The 18,423-nt window shown below is 36.1% G+C and overlaps 1 protein-coding gene across 3 annotated transcripts in view; it reads left to right on the plus strand.

The window, feature by feature from the left end:
- FUT9 (fucosyltransferase 9) overlaps positions 1–18,423 on the plus strand; it is a 154,808-nt gene that overhangs the window by 109,729 nt on the left and 26,656 nt on the right. Inside the window, exon 1 of one of the 3 annotated variants that reach the window (XM_036024488.1) lies at positions 12,112–13,140. The exons of the other annotated variants lie outside the window; for them this stretch is intronic. The gene's annotated coding sequence lies outside the window, so the exon portion shown is untranslated. Of the gene's footprint in view, positions 1–12,111; positions 13,141–18,423 lie in introns of those variants that run through there. 3 annotated transcript variants of the gene reach the window in all.

Raw genomic sequence — 18,423 nt, forward strand, 5'->3', positions numbered from 1 at the left:
CTATGGACAAAGTCCCTAACTTGAACTCTAAAGGAGAAGTAAAAATTTCTCAGTCCACAGGGTCCCGTTTGCTATCAACGCAAAATAATTTACTTGCCAAAGTAACACATCTTGGGGAGGCCTGTTCTGAATTCCTTCATTAGCTAAAAGGGAAGTTCTAGTTTAGAATTTATTCTAAGCCAATAATGACACTTAAAAAATGAACAAGGATTTAAATAACTCTTTAAATGAAGCAAAAACTGTGCAGACGTATTTAAAACTTTAAACCTGAGAGATGCTGATGAGGACTGTAAAGCTAATTCAACTAATCATTTCAAAACATTATATATTTTTATTTTTTATAATTTTTATTTGTTTTTATAATTTTTAAATTATTTTTATAATTATTTACTTTTATAATTGTTATTTATTTTTATTTTTATTGTATTTTTCCCATTACCATTTAGCCTTCTTATATACACTTCCCCCACAATCACCACACAATTGTCCATGTCCTTGAGTCCTTCTTCCTTTTCATTCATCCTCTCCACCCCTACTATCCGCCCACCCCCCGCCACCCTGCTTAGCTGTCATCCTGCTCTCTGTGAATCTGGCTTTATTTTGCTTGCTAATTCAGTTTGTTCATTAGATTCCACATATGAGTGAAATCATATGGTATTTGTCTTCCTCTGACTGGCTTATTTCACTTGGCATAATGTTCTTCAGATCCATCCATACTGTCACAAAGGGTAAAACTTTCTTCTTTTTTATGGCCAAATAGTATTCCACTGTATAAATGTCCCATAGTTGTTTTATCCACTCATCTACTGATGAACACTTGGGCTGCTTCCATATCTTGGTGGCTTTAAATACATATTTTCTGAAACAAGAAATAAATCTCCTTCTTAGTGAAAACTACTTAGTCTTGCAAATAAAATTTTTATCAATCATATACAATACAGACTAACACTAACTTGCATTTTTCTCTTTTGATAATCCAATGATAACTTGTCTCCACATTTACTATTTTTTATAGAAAAACTCACTAAAGAAATATATTTACTCATAATATGATGCAAATGAAAGGAATATATATATATAGCAAATATGATTTTCACTGCTATTTTTCTATGTAAGAAATTTCATTTATGCTAACTATGTAACCCAGTCTCTAAGTATCACTAATATACCAAACATTATTAGAAAAGGTAATTATATATGACCTTAATAATAATGACTTTCAAATAGTACTTTAGCAATCTGCCTTTCTGAAAAAAAATAGTGTTTACCATAATTTTCACAATGCTATTTGCCCTAATTTTATATTCCATGTGTCATATTTTGAAATAAAGAAATGAAGAAAGGAAAGAAAGAAGGGAAGGAGGGAGAGAAGGAGGGAGAAAAAGAGAAAGAGAGAGAGAGACAAACAGAAAGGAGGACATTCTTGCTGATTTATTTCCAAAATGGATTTTCAAACAATGCGAAAGCTTAATGGCCTTTGATCATCCTCATATCATAATGCTGGATAGAAGGGTTTTCTCTACTATATAGGTGTACAATCTTTTTATTAAATATTTTACTGTTGTTCTCTTACAGTTGCCTCAATTTTTGCTCCTTTGCTCTCCTCCACCCAGCCTACCCCCAATACCACAGTCAATTCCCACCCTGTTGTCCATGTCCATGTCCATGGGTCATTTACACATGTTCTTTGACTAGTCCCTTCCCCTTCTTTCACCATTATCTCCTCCCCCACTCCCCTCTGGTCACTGTCAGTCTGTTCCTTGTTTCCATACCTCTGGTTCTATTTTGCTTGTTTGTTTGTTTGTTTTGTTCATTAGGTTCCTTTTATAGGTGACATCATATGGTATTTATTTTTCACCACCTGGCTTATTTCACTTAGCATAATGTTCTCCAGTTCCATCCATGCTGTCATAAAGGGTAGGAGTTCCTTCCTTCTGCTGTGTATTATTGCATTGTATAGGTGTACCACAGTTTTTTGACCCACTCACTTACTGATCTATTCATTTATTGATGGACACTTAGGCTATTTCCAGCACTTGGCTATTGTAAAGAACACTGCTATGAACATTGGGGTGCATGATTTCTTTTGAAGTGGACTTTCAGGATTCTTAGGATATAATCCCAGCGGTGGAATCACTGGGTCAAAAGGCAGTTACATTTTTGGTGTTTTGAGGAAATTCCATTCTGTTTTCCACAGTGGCTGCACCAGTCTGCATTTCCACCAACAGTGCACCAGGGTTCCCTTTTCTCCACATCCTCACCAACATTTGCTATTTGTTGATTTATTAATGATGGCCATTCTGACCTGTGTCAAGTGGTGGTGAGGTATCTCACTGTGGTCTTAATTTGCATCTCTCTGATAGCTAGTGATGTTGAGCATTCTTTCATATGTCTATGAGCCATCTGTTTGTCCTCCTTATAGAAGTGTCTACTCAGGCCCTTTGCCTATTTTTTAATTAAATCGTTAGTCTTTCCAATATTGAGTCAAATGAGATCTTTATATATTTTGGAGATCAAACCTTTGTCCCATGTATCATTGGCAAATATGCTTTCCTGTGGTGGATACTGGCCAGCAGTATCCATCTCTGCCATGGATGCTTGTCGAAACACAGGAAAAACATACACAGAGACAACCAGGTCCTGTGGGGAAATAGGGACAGAAGGGCTACTCTCTCTAGTGGAGAGTGCCCCGTTTCCATTCCCAAGAAGATTTTTATTGAGAATACAGACTTAGTTTGTGGATTCACAGTCTGGCAGAAAAGATCAAAAGAAGTAGGTGACTTACAAAGATGCAGACAGAACCCCTGCTGTGATTCTGGGCAGAGCTTAGAATTTTTATCATTTGAAAGGTCTAACAGGGCTCAAAGGGCTAGTTTTGGTTTCCTGTCTGTGCCTTCAAATTCTAATCTAATAACATCTTCCAGCAAACAGATCTCACAGGATCTTGCATATTCTATGTCCAAGGCCTGATTACCCCGGGGGTCCGCCATTTCTGGTCTGCGCTGCACTGCCCTTGCTATTTCTGCAGGCCTGAGTTGACAGAGAAGACAAAGGCAGCCAGGAGACTTGGATTACTCACTTCTAAGAACAAGGACTCAGGCTTTTACAAAGCCGAGGGGGCAGGGGTTGATGTCCATCACCCCTTCATTTCCACAGCCCCAAGTCTCTTCTCAGAAGCCTCCACGTGATCATGCCTGTCTTAGGCATTTCCCTCCATGGGAAATCTTACCTGTCATTGGCTAACTGATCAAGCTCAGGAGGTCAGGCACAGAACAAGCAACGTTCATGCTAGGGAAATAAGTTTTGTCTCCTTAGTGGCTCCTGGTCTGGAGGTACCTCACTCAGCCTGTACCTGTCCAGATCTTCCAACACCATTTATTGAAGAGGCTATTTTCACTCCATTCTATACTCCTGTGTCCTTTGTCAAATATTAATTGACCTGTGGTTTATACATGGGTTTATTTCTGGGCTCTCTATGCAGTTCCATTGCCAGTACCAGACTGGTTTTTTAAAGATTTTTTATTTATTTATATTTAGAGGGGAAGGGAAGGAGAGAGGGAGACAAATATCAATGTGTGGTTGTCTTTCTTGCGTCCCCTGCTGGGAACTGGCCTGCAACCCAGGCATGTTCCCTGACTGGGAATCGAACCATGATCCTTTGGTTCACAGGCCCGTGCTCAATCCACTGAGCTACACCAGCCAGGCCCAGACTGTTTTTATTACAGTGCCCTTGTAGTATAGTTGATGACAGGTACTGTTATAGGTCTATAATCTTGAACCAGTAAACACTTTTTGATGTAAGTTAAACTTACTATGCTATAGATATTAAATTTGAATCTATTTGAATTTATGGCCTGACAAGGGAATTTATTAATTTCTCACATGGAGACCATTTGCAACAGCACAAAAGGGATTGGTCTCTAATTCTTTAGTCACTCTTTTTTTGACACTAGGTACCAGATACTCATTAACCAGCCCTCACACAAGGAACTTGCTCTATTCTTTTAATGATCAAATATTCTGGGGAAACATTAAAAAATCTCTAACCATCTCTGCTGCTGGCTGATCACCCCAACTGTCCATGACTTCATTCTGTACCATTAAAGACTAAACAAGCTCTCTCTCCTTTATTCTTTATCAGCCAACTATAACTTGAATCCTCAGAATTTTGGCACCATTTGTTAAATTTATTGTTAAGAACTTGTTCATCGACTATCTGCTCTGTCCCTGACTTTAGACCCTAAATTATGATGTACTGACCATGAAATTGAGTCAAATAGGAAAAAAATAATTAAAAGCATACCATGTCATACCATGTTCCCAATTTAAATTAAAAAAAAAAAACCTAAACTGGTATGGAAACTGCTAATTTAGTTTTTGGCACACAGAATTAAACTGGAGAATGTTAAAATTTGTGCCAATGATGAATCACGGTCCTATGAAGAGTTGTGGGGAAGAAACTTTCGACGGAATTCTGGATTGCCCCATCCTTGCAACAACTAGTTATTTGTTCTGATGAAAGATACACATTTATGGTGTCTGGGTTTACAGAATCACTTTCATTTCCATTACTAACTATGTTTCTAGTTGAATAAGAAAGGTTTTGTTTACCTGGTTTGGTTAACAGCCACTTGGGTCAATCCAATGAAATAATTGGTTACTGTAATTGGAACAGTATTTATGAAAGCTTTCAAAAAGTCATAACATACTATAAATTTTCCAGGTATTATTTATTAGATTATTCATATAAAGTATAATAAAAACTTGTCCAATTTGGTGACTAAGTGAATCATCCCAAATCAATCACAACTCTGGGAAAGAAAACCTAATAATGTATACAGCTATTTTTAAAAAATTTTACTACCCTAGATTTTTTGCTCTTAATTGTTTATGGAAATGTGCTTTGTTGATAACATGAGAAAAGGAAAATATGGAGATCTATTAATAAGATAAATACATTTGCATTATAGACATCCTTTTCCATGGCAAATAATTATCACATTTGGGCTTTTTCTGCTATTACTTACTGTTTACATAGTGTGGTAGAAATAACCAGAATGACAAGGTGACAATGATCATCAGTGTTACTGTGTGTGTGCCTGCACATGTATGACAGAGAGGGGGATAGAAAAGAAGGGCATTCTGTTCCTAAATTATGATTGCCAAAAGACAAATTAAAAATCACTGGGAAACTTCTGTAGGATAAATTGATTAAACTTGACTCTTTTAATTATGTAACACCAGAGTAGAAACAATGATTGTCACAAGAAAGACCAAGCTCAAGGAATGGTCTTTATAGTCTTTGTATCTATAGCTATCTAGCTATAGATAGATATAGATATGGGTATGAATATATGTAAATATATACAGAGGCTGATTGGATTTAACTTATTTGGAAGGAATAGAAAATAGTTTTGGTATTGGAGGTTACTACCTAAACGTAGACATGACTGACTTCTCAAGGACCACACAGATATATATGATACCTAGAGACAACTTCACACATCTAGCTGTATGCTGTACTATGAATTCACATTTCTGTAAACTAAAATCCACATTGCATTAATGGATTTTTTTAGTTTCTTACACCAAACATCGCTCCAAATAGAGTGTACCCTTAAACACATAAAATTAGTTTTTAATTTCAGACAGTATATATTCAGTTCTAGAATGTCCATTTGATTCTTTTTATATGTTCCAGTTGTTGAAAGGCTGTATCTTTTAATTCATTTTGTCAATTTTTTAATCATAAAAGTGATACCCAAGATTACTAGATTCTCTTCTTAATACTGGACAAGGTTTTCTTAATACTTAATTCTGTCTAATACATTAAACAGAATCCCAGGTACAAGCAGTATTTGAACATTATGCCATTAATGTTTTAATTTTTTATATTGTCTGCAGCATGTGTTACATTTCTCATTAAACCTCTTTTGTAATAAACCTGAGTATTCTCAGTAACACTAGGCCCACAGGCTAAATGATGAGACAATACAGCAAGACGGAGGAACCGTAGCAGAGTGCTGGCACTGGTTCACTCCTGGGGTCAGCCCCCTCACTGACACAGCAGAAAAGTGACTTAGCCAAATTAAAATAACAGTATTCTGCTGACTGCATCTTCTATTTAGTGCAAAAATAACTGGTAATTTCTGTTAGAAAACAATGCCTTTATCTTTCAAAGAATGTGATTCAGTCCACTACACCTCAGGTAAAATATGCTAAAAATCCAGGATAAAACTTTTTCAGTCCATCAATGTTTTCTTTGAAGGCAATAAAACTATTTCCATGTTCAACAAGTCAGCCAGTGCTTCTTCTGCTTAAATTTCTAACAGTTAATTCACAAATCTTTGCAAGGGTAGAGTGTCTAAAGATTTTTTTTTTCCAGACTGAGTTACTTGGCATTATTCTACCATACAGGGCATTGTATTTAGAAACAAGTTCTATCTCAAAAAGGCCCAATATCATTCTGTAGGATTATGATTTGTTGATGGTTTCTTAGACAGGTACACCCAACAGCTTTAAGCAGTCTCCAGACAAAATACAAATGCCATCAAGACCCACCAGAATAGGCTCATGGTTATTTGCTTATTAAAAACTTTGGCAAAGATTGTGACAGTGCACAAGGACAAGGGTGCATTTTGATCTGCTCACTGAGTGGCAGCGTGGGGTGGGAGAGTGGGGGGAGTGGTGAGTGGAGTGGGAAACCCATGCTATTGCTGGAGAGTCAGCTGGGCCTCTCTATGCCCACAAGGAAACAGACTTCATTTTCATTTTTTGTGGTTGTCTTAGAGTTTACAATGTCCATTATTTTTTTCATTATTATTTCTCTTTATGGTTCAGTTTGAGAAGTTTCTACTGACAAATCTTCAAACTCACTGATTCTTTCCTTGGTTATGACCACCAAAGGCACCTATAAGGAAGGGAGGGAGGCTAGATTAAACAGAGGAAGCGAGGGATCTGTCGTGAAGCCTCACCGGGGCTCTCAAATGATCACAAGGAGCTCTGGATATGGGATGCCCCTTCAAAGAGGGCCTGCACTGAGGCAAGAGGGCCAGGCCTTTGTACTCTTGCCTTAACAAAACAGTGACTCTAAGGACAAATTTAGGAGAGGCACTCAACTCCAGAGGGACTCAGTTGTGAGCTGCCAGAAGCCAACAGGACCAGCAACTGGGGAAGTGAATGCCAAGGATCTACAGGAGGAAGCTGAGTGGGACCCCAGGGTGTCCACTACAGTGATATATGCCCTTAAATAACTGTCTGGTAGTGTGGTATCACCGGACAGTTGCCCGTGTCACTTCTAACTTAAAGTTGAGTTGTTTTGATGGTTTTAGTTGCATTTTAAATTCACCCTCACTTACATACAGTAAAATAATGTAATTTTCCTGAAGAAGAGGGTTATTTGAGGACTCAAGGAAATAATGTAAACAAAAAAAGCACTCAGCATAGTTTTGGGCACATAAGAAGTACTTGATAAATGCTAAGTGTGTGTGACTGTGTCTGGTTTGGTTTGGTTATTTCTTGTGTTTTGTTTCATTTTTCTGTTAAAAGTCAGAATTAGACTCTTATCTCTCAGGAAGAAGTTTTATTTTATTGTAGAGGTACACAATAATTTTAAATTTAGTTTAGATTTTTTAATTGAAGAACTATTTTAAAATAAGTAGGCATTGTAACAAAGCTTTTTTTTCTTTCATGTTCAAATCTTTTAAAATATTTTTAAAACTATTATTACTTTTTGTTTTATATTCCACATAGGAGTGAAATCACATAGATTTTTGTCCTTTTTCATCTATCTTCATTTAGCACAATATCCTTAAAATGCATTTATGTTGTCATCACAAATGACAATATTTCATAATTTTTATGTCTGAGTAAGATGTGGTATATTTATATAGGGTGGGGCAAGGTTAGTTGTTCATATGGAAAATAATATAATAATTAATAATTATATAAAAATAAACTGTATTTTGTGTACTCACAAGTATATACCTACTTTTGCCCTACCCCGTACAATGGAATACTACTCAAATCTCTTTTAATGCAGTGTTTACCAGTTCTTTCTCCTCAGCTCTTTAAAATTGTTTGATTTGGACTCATTTAGGGAACTTCAAATCAACATTTTTTATTGTGTTGAGAAAGAGAATTTCTTCTGGTAATGATGACTGAAAGATTACTTTCTGTCAGCCAAATAAATTTGAAATAAAGTTGAGTGAGTGATTTTTTTATTAGTCTGTGAAAAGGCTATTTATTTCCACATGTAATTAGAAAACAAGTAATTCTAACTTAATGAAATAAAACCAACTTTGAAAACAAATAGGACTCATCTGCATTTCCAGCTAAATTAGATACTGAAAAATACTTCCATTTTGATGTGCTTTGAAATATCTACTGAAATTACAGATATAATATTTCAAAGAACTAAGATAAAAGCTTTGATCAGAAGAGGAAATGTATGTGTATAGATGGCATCTCAAGAAGCTCAAACTCTTTGACATTTTAAGCTTTCTTTTATTTATAAGTCAATGATGTTAAATAATGCAAGAAAATTGAGTCTCCACCTAATGTAATAGAAATGTTAAATTTCATGTGAATTGAGGGTGAATACTTTACAATTTGCGCAGCAGGTCAAATTGATGTTGTGATTCATGAGAGTTTAATGTTTTATTTGTTAGGTGTAGAAAACCAAGATGGTCTCTGGCTGAAGTTTAAAATAAGTTATAAATAAGGTTTGATGTTAACAGCAAGGATTTATACTAACCATAAACACAAAACAACTCACATTAATACATTAGAGTCATGAACTACATTATATCAAACTTAAACTGTCCTTTAAAACAAAGAATAGGCAGTTAAAATCATTTCAACTAAAACAAAATCTATTTCATATATACACATACATACATACTCTTGAATAGAAATAAAATAAGAAAATATTATTACTGTCACATAGAATCATTGCCTTAGAGGTTGAAGATAATGGTTTTCTTATGCTTTCTATTGTAAGTTAATAGAGGTCCATAAAGTAGATAATAATGACAAAGAGCAACTGTCCTGGGATTAGAAGGAAATGGATTTCTCTAGCTCTTCATTCACACAACACATTTGAAACCCTGGAGAACGAGGCATTTGGGGATTGTGTGCTGAGTCAAGTAGAAACTAAAAAAACAAAAAACAAAAAATCCCAGTTTTTTATAAAAGTCACTTTCTCTAACTTACAGCCTTGATTGAGGACATAAATCTGTTAACAGTCTACTGTTTGGGGGACAATCTGTGGTTTACTCTTCCTGATTTTTTTTCTTTCATCTCTTAAAAATTTACTACATTAGTTTAAATTCTGAAAGTAGAGCCCGAAACAAAGATTTGATTGTCAGTAATTTTGAGGAGCTTCTGATTTTAAGAGACAGAAGCACAGAACAGGGCAAGTGAAAATGGTAAGGTAATAAAGCTTATTCCAGGATGCATTATCAAGTCCGACACCAGTCAGGTGGCAGGCAATGAAGCCTTATGAGATGAGTCAGAGCTATTTGCCTAGGGGATGAAAGACAAAAGTAGTTTACTATCAGTTCCCACCCCCATTTGAACAAGGTTGACTCCTTAGATATTAACTGGCCAGAACTTCTGAATGCTTTGCAGGGTCCCAAGAATGCCATACTCAGTGTGTCAGAATTCTCAGGGCAGTCAGAGGTTGGTTCATGACCCAAACAGGTACTGTTGGATTGCATTTGCCAGAGCTAGTAGAAGCTTGGCTAGAGATGGTCACCTCACTGCAGCAGAGGTAGAGAGCCCAGTGGGGCCCAGAACATGGGAAGGTGGGCACCACAGTTGTCTGGGACACCGTTCTCCTTCCTTATGCAGTCTGGATTCTTTTAAACCACCCATTTAGGGTTTCCAAACATCTCATTCTTATTGCCATTTTCCACATCCCTAGGTGATTTTATCTCTCATGTATGACCCTTATTTTTCTGACACCAGATAAAACAAAATAGAGATATGTTTAACCTTAAAGACTTAAAACAATTTAAATAGCAGCTTTAAAGAGAGCCCACACAGCAAAAGTTTGAATCCCTCTACCTTATTCAAGGGCTCCCAACAGCTCAAGGAGTGCCATTCTTGGTTTTCCCTCATTTACCCCAGTCCTAAAATTAGGCAAGTGACATGAAACACCATTCTGAGATCCTATCCAATGACACCTAACAGAACAATTTTTCTAATAGTTAAGAATGTTTTGGTTGACTATCATCTGACAGTTTTGAAGGTAGAAAATATTTCCTCAAATCCTCAGTGTGAGCTAACCAGAATGAAAGCTTTCCTTTAACATTTCTCTTTGGAACTGCCATTTGCCACCATATGCAATTTATATGTATTTTATTCCTGCCCAAAATGCTTGTTTGTGATTGTTTATGAGTCTGAATACAATTTTAGGTGATTATTTTGTTTCTGTATTTGGAAAATAGCACTACATCACTGAGACATGTTAAGCTGATTAACCATGTAACCACCATAATCTTTTGCCCCCTTTCTTAAAGAAGTACACTTTAGCCAAAAGGCTGAGAAGCAATTTTTGGCCCCCTTTCTTAAAGACCGGGTGTGAACAGTGTGGGTTTCTGTCCCACAGCACCAGTGGGTAGAGATGCTGCCAAAAGTCAAGACAAAAAAAGGAAGCTTGTTATCGAGAAGTAAAGGGGACAATCATTGAAAGTTTATGGCTGAGAACGGACAACTAGCTAAAGAGCATGTTCCAATCCTTAAAGTTTAAGTTAAACCAAGCACTCAGTTTCTAGAACTCATTGGTAAATGTGCCCAATCTGAGCAGCGTCAAGCTACTTTGCTTTTATCTAACATACTGCTGTCACGTCACTGTTGTGCCAGGTGATGTGGTTGTTATCCCCAGAGGCACTCCTCTTTTCTGTTTACAAAAACTGATTTAGAGGTAGAAAAGCTAATGAGTAAAGCATAATTCCAGACTCCAATGTTAAGTCCTGGTAGATCTTCAACAGATTTCAAATTTCTTATTTGGTCAGTACCATTTGTACAAAAGGATTATCACTATTAAGGATGAAATAAATATATAGAGATACAATTCTCATTCTTGAAGGGATAACTGTATACATGCAAAACATGAGAAAGCTATGTACAAACATTTACATAATATGCATTTAGGTATGAATTCTCCCCAGTATCACAGAAATGTTAAAAATGTTATTAATGGAAAAATTGTAAAGGACTAAAGTAAAAATAGATGGTTTTATGAATTTGGGAGAAGAAACAGAAAGTGGGCGGTTTGAATTTGGACCAGTAGAGAGGGGCAGGAAATGCATTTGTTGTAAACAGTAATACACCAACAGTTCCACAAAGCACACAGCCTTCGGTTCAGGCACAATGGCATTTTTTCTACTTCCTTTAGTCCCTAGCCTTTTCTCCATAGCCATGAGAACTGCCTCCCATTTGTCTTCCATGTATCACTTTAGATATCTCTCTGTCATAAAATTTATGCAGACACTTGTCACTTTCTTGTACTGTATTTTATTTTCTTCAAAAAATTTTCCTCAACTGATGTTGTCTTGTTTACTTGTCTTTATTTATTATCTGCCATCCTCCACTAACAAGTTTGCTGCATGAGAGAACTTCTGTATCTTCTTTACCAGCTCTATTAAGAGCAACTTGAATAGTTGATAACAAATAGTTGATCAACATGAAGTTGATTACAAATCATATTAAATGAGTTGATGAATCTACCAAAAATAACACGGGGACCTTTCCTCTTCCCTGGTGGGCAGTGGGCGTTACGCATGTCTTTATCTCAGAGACTTTGTGTTCACTCATGGTTTCCTTAACCATGATCTCACTTAATTTAAAATTGATTCGATAAAAACAAAGAAAATGAATAAAATTTTCTCACATCAGTCTTGTAAAGGTGTGAATTTGGCAAAATGGAACACCTAGTCTTTTATATTTACAGTATGATAATTTAACATTTATTATGAACATTTAAAAGAATGTTACAGATTTTCTTTCATCTTCTCTAATACTACTTTATAAGATCCACTATTTTTAAAGCATTGTTAAGAGTTGTAAGTTTTTAAATAAATGTGATTGCCACATTGCTGTCATTAAAATTCCTTTTAAGAATCTATTTGCAGAACAAAGTAGCTAATAATATGTTTTGCATTGCTTGTTGTTTAGTTTTTCTAAAGAGGGATATGAAATTTTATTCTGTGAATCAAGACTAATAGAAACCAAAGCAGTGTTTATTAGGACTTCTAAAAGGAGGTATTTTCCTCACTGATTGAGACAGGAAACATGGAATCCTATGGCCCAATAATCCTCTCATTTGCTTTTGAAGTCACAGACCCCTACTTGCCATCTCCCCTTAAAGATGCATAAACAAGTGTTAGGGATTGAAGTAAAAAAGATGTGATTGGAAAAATGCAAACTTTTCGCCACTCCATGAAACAACTCTAATTAATGTCTTAACAATTACAGCTTTGTATTTAAAGATAAGCACATTTTTTAAAAAGATATTGAAGAAACTTAGACTACTACTAAAGAAAAGATAGCTGAGAGTTTTTTGATAACTGTTTTTAAGAACATAAAAAGCTCTGTTAGAAAATTGACTAGATGTTTTCCAATTACGTGGAGACAGAACCAATTTAAATGGTAGCAACCGTCAGGAAAAAAGATGTAAATTATAACTAAAAAAAATCTTCACTGGAGAAGGCTACTGCAATAGAAGTTATCTTTTGCTAGTTAAATATAGAATTACTTGGACACAGAAGTTAAACAATATAGCTTTGATCAGAGTGTTTCCCCTAGCAAGCAATAAATGTAGGCACAAGGGTCCCCAATAAAAGAGGTTAACCACTACCACAATAACAAGACATACATGCACATTATAATCTTATTTTCACCTTTCATCATAATGCTTTTATTTGGAACCCAGAAAAAAGTAATGATAAGGTGAACACAAACACAGAAAGTGTGACTAAGTTAGAGAGGTTTAAGGAGATGGAAATAAAATAGAAGAATTTAAAGAAAGTAATCTATGATTCATAAGAAACCAAAGAACTTCTCTCTGGCCCACATCTGAAGTCCTCCACAAATTATCTAGGAAACATCCCAAACAACAGCTCCTTGAAATTAAAGGTAAGCCATTTCATATACATGCTTTATCCTTTTTTCTTTTCTTTTTTTTTTTTTTAGTTTTTAAGATAAGGGTCAAAAATGTGCATCTACTCCAAAGACATAGTTGATCCCAAAATATATCATGCTCTTATACTAAAGCTTTATGTGCTCTAATTGTGTTGCCATGGCAACCATGCCTTTGCCTCAACAATTAGGAGCTACCTAGATTGCAGGACTTCTCTCTTGAAATGGAAATGAAAAAAAATGTCTCAATAAGGAATCAAGATTCTTTCAGGGACTCTTTAATACTAAAGGAATGTCCTTCTGACTCCCACTTCCTTGAGGCTATAGATTAGGAGATAAATCTTGGAGTTCATAAAAGACAAAGAAAGTGTGCCCCTGGGAGGCCAGGCCCTATCACCTTCCCAGCTAGGAGCTCAGCCCTGCCTTCATTGCCTAAGGCATGGTACCATATTTTTATATCCTTTCTGCCCTACTCCCACCTTCTATCTCATCTAAGTACAACCCTAATACTACACTGCATGCTAAGAAATATATATGAGAAATATGGTTATTTCAACAGAAGCAGAGAAGAATTATTAGTCATCAAGTATTATAACTACTATGTAGCTAGTAGTGACAATTACCTACGCAGAGATGTCATGGGTATCTAATTTGGTGTAGATTTAACTAGCAGTAAAAAGATAATGTAGAATTTGTTGCTTAAATTTACTCTGGTTTTCCACATGAGCCATCAAATATCAATAAAAATATATAAATAAGTAAGATGTACATTACATTTTAAAATAAGTTCAACCTGATATTTTAATGCAGGGATCACAAATTTTTTTCTGTAAAGCCCCAGGTAGTAAATATCTTAGCCTCTGTGGGCCATACAGTCTCTGTCACAGCTTCTAATTCTCTCACTGTAGCACAAAATCGACCACAGACAATGCATAAAGGGTGTGGCTGTTGTCCAGTAAACAAGCAAGGGCTAGATTTGACCACCAGGCATACAGTTTGCTAGCCCTCAGCTGAAACCGACCCTTTGGTCATTTTATATTTTGTATTCTCTTAGATATTCTGTCCTTTCACCTTCTTTGTCAAAACCTCAGATAAAGCCCAAGAAAAGGATGAGACACATCCTCCCATCAGACATCTTCCCAACTCAGGGTCAAGCTTCTTGTCTACCTGCGTCTGCCTCTCCCTACTGCTTTAAGTTTAAGGCCAGAATAACTATGATCTGCAACTTTCCAGTAATGGCACTCAATGGAGCTGCCGGGCTGTTGTGTGTTCCCCTCAGTTCCTTTGGTGCTATGACCTTTAAAGGGACTGGCTGAGGGCAAGCTCAGTCCCATCCCAGACAGTCAAACCCACAGGGCTGCATCATGGCCTTCCCCACAGGCAAGCTTCCTAGTTATACCATATGTAAACCAAGAGCAGCTCAGGGAAGCTAATTCTCAAAGATTTCAGATGTCTAGCCCTGGCTGGTGTGTAGCTCAGTGGTTCCCTGTAGTGCTGGCCTTCAAACCAAAGGGCCACCAGTTCAATTGCCAGTCAGGGCACATGACTGGTTGTGGGCCTGGTCCCCAGTAGTGGGTACAGAGAAGCAACCACACAGTGATGTTTCTCTCCCTCTCTTTCTCCCTCCCTCTCCCTCTCTCTAAAAATAAATAAGTAAAATCTTTTTTTAAAAAAGAGTTCAGGTGTGTGACTACACTCACCAAGCTGCCTTGGACAGCTCCTATGGTTTTTAGAGGCCTTCTTGCTCCCCTCTGTGTTTACTGTTACCCTCAACCATCTGACATGCCCATCCACAACTTAGGCTAAAACCCAGAGAGCTTCCTTTAGTCTTAGATCTTGATATGTTAAAAAGGGAACATAGACACCTGAAAAATCCTCTCAAAATAATATCTAAAATACCTCAAAAAATCCTCTCAAAATACATAATATTTAAATGTATTTAAAATAATAATAATAATAAAATACCTGAATTTTGTACTACATGTCAGAAGCTAAAATGACATTTTCTCTTTTTTATTCTGAAATCAGTCCTAACTTACAGATCCCAACCTCATGATAATTTAAGTAGATAAGCCAGTTAGGATAAAGGTCACATGCTGAAAAATTCAAAACAGAAAATGTGTGCATAGTTCCAAACTATTGTTCTGTTATACATTCCCTTACATTTCTTCAAAACCAGCCTTCTAGGGTCAGTGTTGTCATTGCAATTTAGTCATACACTAAGGTGTGGAGAATATGTTCATGCTTGCTCAGCTACTGTATAAGGAAAAGGAGACACACCTTAGTTTCTGTCCTCACTCCCACTTCTCACTCCACAGCAGCTCCTGAAAGATGCAGAAGCTAAACAAAGGTGAAGAACATGGTTCTGAGTTCTGGCCTCCAAGTCTCCAGTATTAGTTCTGACCACTTGACAACTTAATGAACTCTCAACCTTTGCACAGGATCATTGAGATTAAATGAGATAACTGTTATAACAGCTTTCTTTTATCAAGAAAGATATGTCTATGTGCCAGGCAGTTTCTAAAACACTTCAATTTAGCTCATTTAACTCTCAAAACAATCCTATAATGTAAGGACTAATTATTCCCATCTATGGACACTGTATAATAAAATCCTCAGCATACAATGTACCATATGGTATAATAAGTGTTCAGTAATAATAATTATCTGCTTATTAGTGCTTTTTTGTTAGAATCCTACCCACCAAAAAACATTTCTACAGACATCTGTTTCCCCAAAGCAGAAACAATTCTTGGTAGACAGGCTTTGTTTGCTTACATTATGGAGGTAAGGGACCTCCCATTCTCAAAGGACTGAGTGTCAGACTGAAGGACAAAGTTTGACATCCACCTACACTGTCATTCTGCTCAGGTCCTGTTGTTGGCAACTCCTGTGGGTGCAGGCGTCAGGACACTCTGGCAGTGTCGTGGAGGAAAAGGAGGGAGTGAATGGATGTGCACCCAGATGGCCAAGACAAGCTGCTGGGATGATTCAGTACCTAGGCAAGGCTTTTCTATTTTCAATTTGTTTTTCCATTTGAGTTATTTTTTCCTCCTAGTCCACCTGATGAGTTAAATTTGGACTTTTTTTCATTTTGAATTCTTGATATCACAACTATATTCCCCTGTGTCCTGAGGAGAAGAGATACTGTACTACGTAAAGAATCTTGAACCAGAAACCAAAATGTATGATTTGAAGTTTCTACTGCATCACTAAATATGTGATATTAGTGATCATTTAACTTTAGGTGTCTATTTCATAATTCTATCAAGCTATAAAATGAGACTGTCGGATATTACAAAACTATCTTACAGCTAAAAATTGCCTTAATTATTTTCTGTTATCATCAATGCAAATGCTCAAAAATCTCTTCATCTTTAGCCAATGTAAGACTTGGGAATATTTCCATTGTCACCCACCTGGCAATCATTAATTAAAGAACTCTAACTCCAAGCTTTGAATAATGCCATCATTTTTAGAAATAATTACTAATGAATCTCAATTCTTTGTTTGATTTGCTATTTAACAGAATTATAAATGGAAGTTATATAAGTTACTGGTAGAATAACTAATGGTCTTCTAGCCCTATCAGTATGTTAATCATTTAATATTATAAACAGTTAAGAAGTAGCAATCTCCCTTCTCATCACTGTATGTGAGTTGGCTTTTGAACTTAATCTATTTACTTCACATCAGCATCTACTGTTAGCAATTCATAAAATCACATAGTAAAAAAAACTATATTATTTTTGCCTTAAGGGCCTCATATGTGTTCAAATTTTATATAATTACCATCTGTAAACAAACAGATGGTAATTGCACTTTTCCTAGTTTTGGGATTTCTAAGGTTCTGAGTCTTCATGCCACAAGGAAGAGAAACCTCATTCTCTCAAACCATTGACCTTATTGTGGCTAGAGATTTCCAGATATTTGGAGTTTGGGTATTGTTATCATATATTGCATATGACCATAGAAAATGTGCCCCTCTCCACTCCATACAAAGACAAAGAAAGAAGAAAAAACCCATGAAGTCAGAATGGTTGTTTGAACTTTAGTTCATTCATTCATCCACTTATTTATTCATCTACTCAAATCATAGATATTTGTTCCTCCCATATACCAGAAACTGTGCAAGGTAGCTAGAATAGAAAGTCAAAATAAATTTGGTTGATGCCCCCATGAAGTGGAGGGTGCAATAGGGGAGGAATATAGGCAAAATGACTATGATCTTCTTATAATGCAAGTGTGTCTGAAAGATGCACAGCAGCTAGGGGAGCACAAAGGAGGAAAGGCCTTTTTAAGTTAAAAAAATCTTTTAAAGAATGTATTATTTAACAGGATTTGTACCTTACTTTACTACTTCTTTTTCTCATGAGTTCTTTAAGGAAGCTTAATTGTATTTGTGGTAATGCCCATTTATAATATTGTGTCACATAAACACAGAAACTTAAAAATATTTAATGAGCATTTGTTGTATGAAAAGCTTTAGATCAGTTAGTTTGCCAGCTTTATGAAAAAAATGGACTTTCAGTACACAAGTACAATGAAAATTAAGAAAATGAAAATAAATGAAAATCACTTATTCCAAAAGAGAACACCTGAAAAATATGTTTTTAGAAATTGAAGGTTACAGAGGGGCAAAGCACATAAGAGAAAATGAGTTTCTTAATCTCATGGAGCCAGATTTGCCTAATGAGCATACAGCTTATGACAAAATAATTGTCCAGTAATTAAAAGATGAAACAAAATAAAAATTAAAATGGAGCAAATTGCCTTTTGCACTGTGGCCAATGACAAGCAATGACACATTCATGCTGCAAAATACCACTTACTTTTTGACTGCTCGGTGGTTAAGGGCATAGGTTACACCATGTAAAATTTCCTACAACCCTACCCCACGAAGGAAGTACAAAGTTTATTATTGTTACTGCTATATGTGGTAATTTTATATTCAATATTAAAAAATATCTAAGTCTTAAGCCATATACATGTGTGTAGCAAATATTACAGTTTACAATTACTGATAGCTTGCTATGTGTCAGAACTTGTTCTAAGTAATTTACATGTATCAATTCATTTTACATGCACAAATCTATCATGTACCAGTAGTTACTGTCCTCACTTTTTATTAGAATAACTGAGACATGGAGAGGTTAAGGATGTTGCCCGAAAATGTCACAGAAAGCCAGAGGTGGAAGCCAATTGTGCTCTGTCCAGAGCGGGTGTTCTTAGAGACAGAATAATGGGCCCTATGTCCAGAGGACAGCAGATGGTCTTCCA

The sequence above is a fragment of the Phyllostomus discolor genome, chromosome 4 (genome assembly GCF_004126475.2).
Source record: "Phyllostomus discolor isolate MPI-MPIP mPhyDis1 chromosome 4, mPhyDis1.pri.v3, whole genome shotgun sequence".
NCBI lineage: Eukaryota > Metazoa > Chordata > Mammalia > Chiroptera > Phyllostomidae > Phyllostomus > Phyllostomus discolor.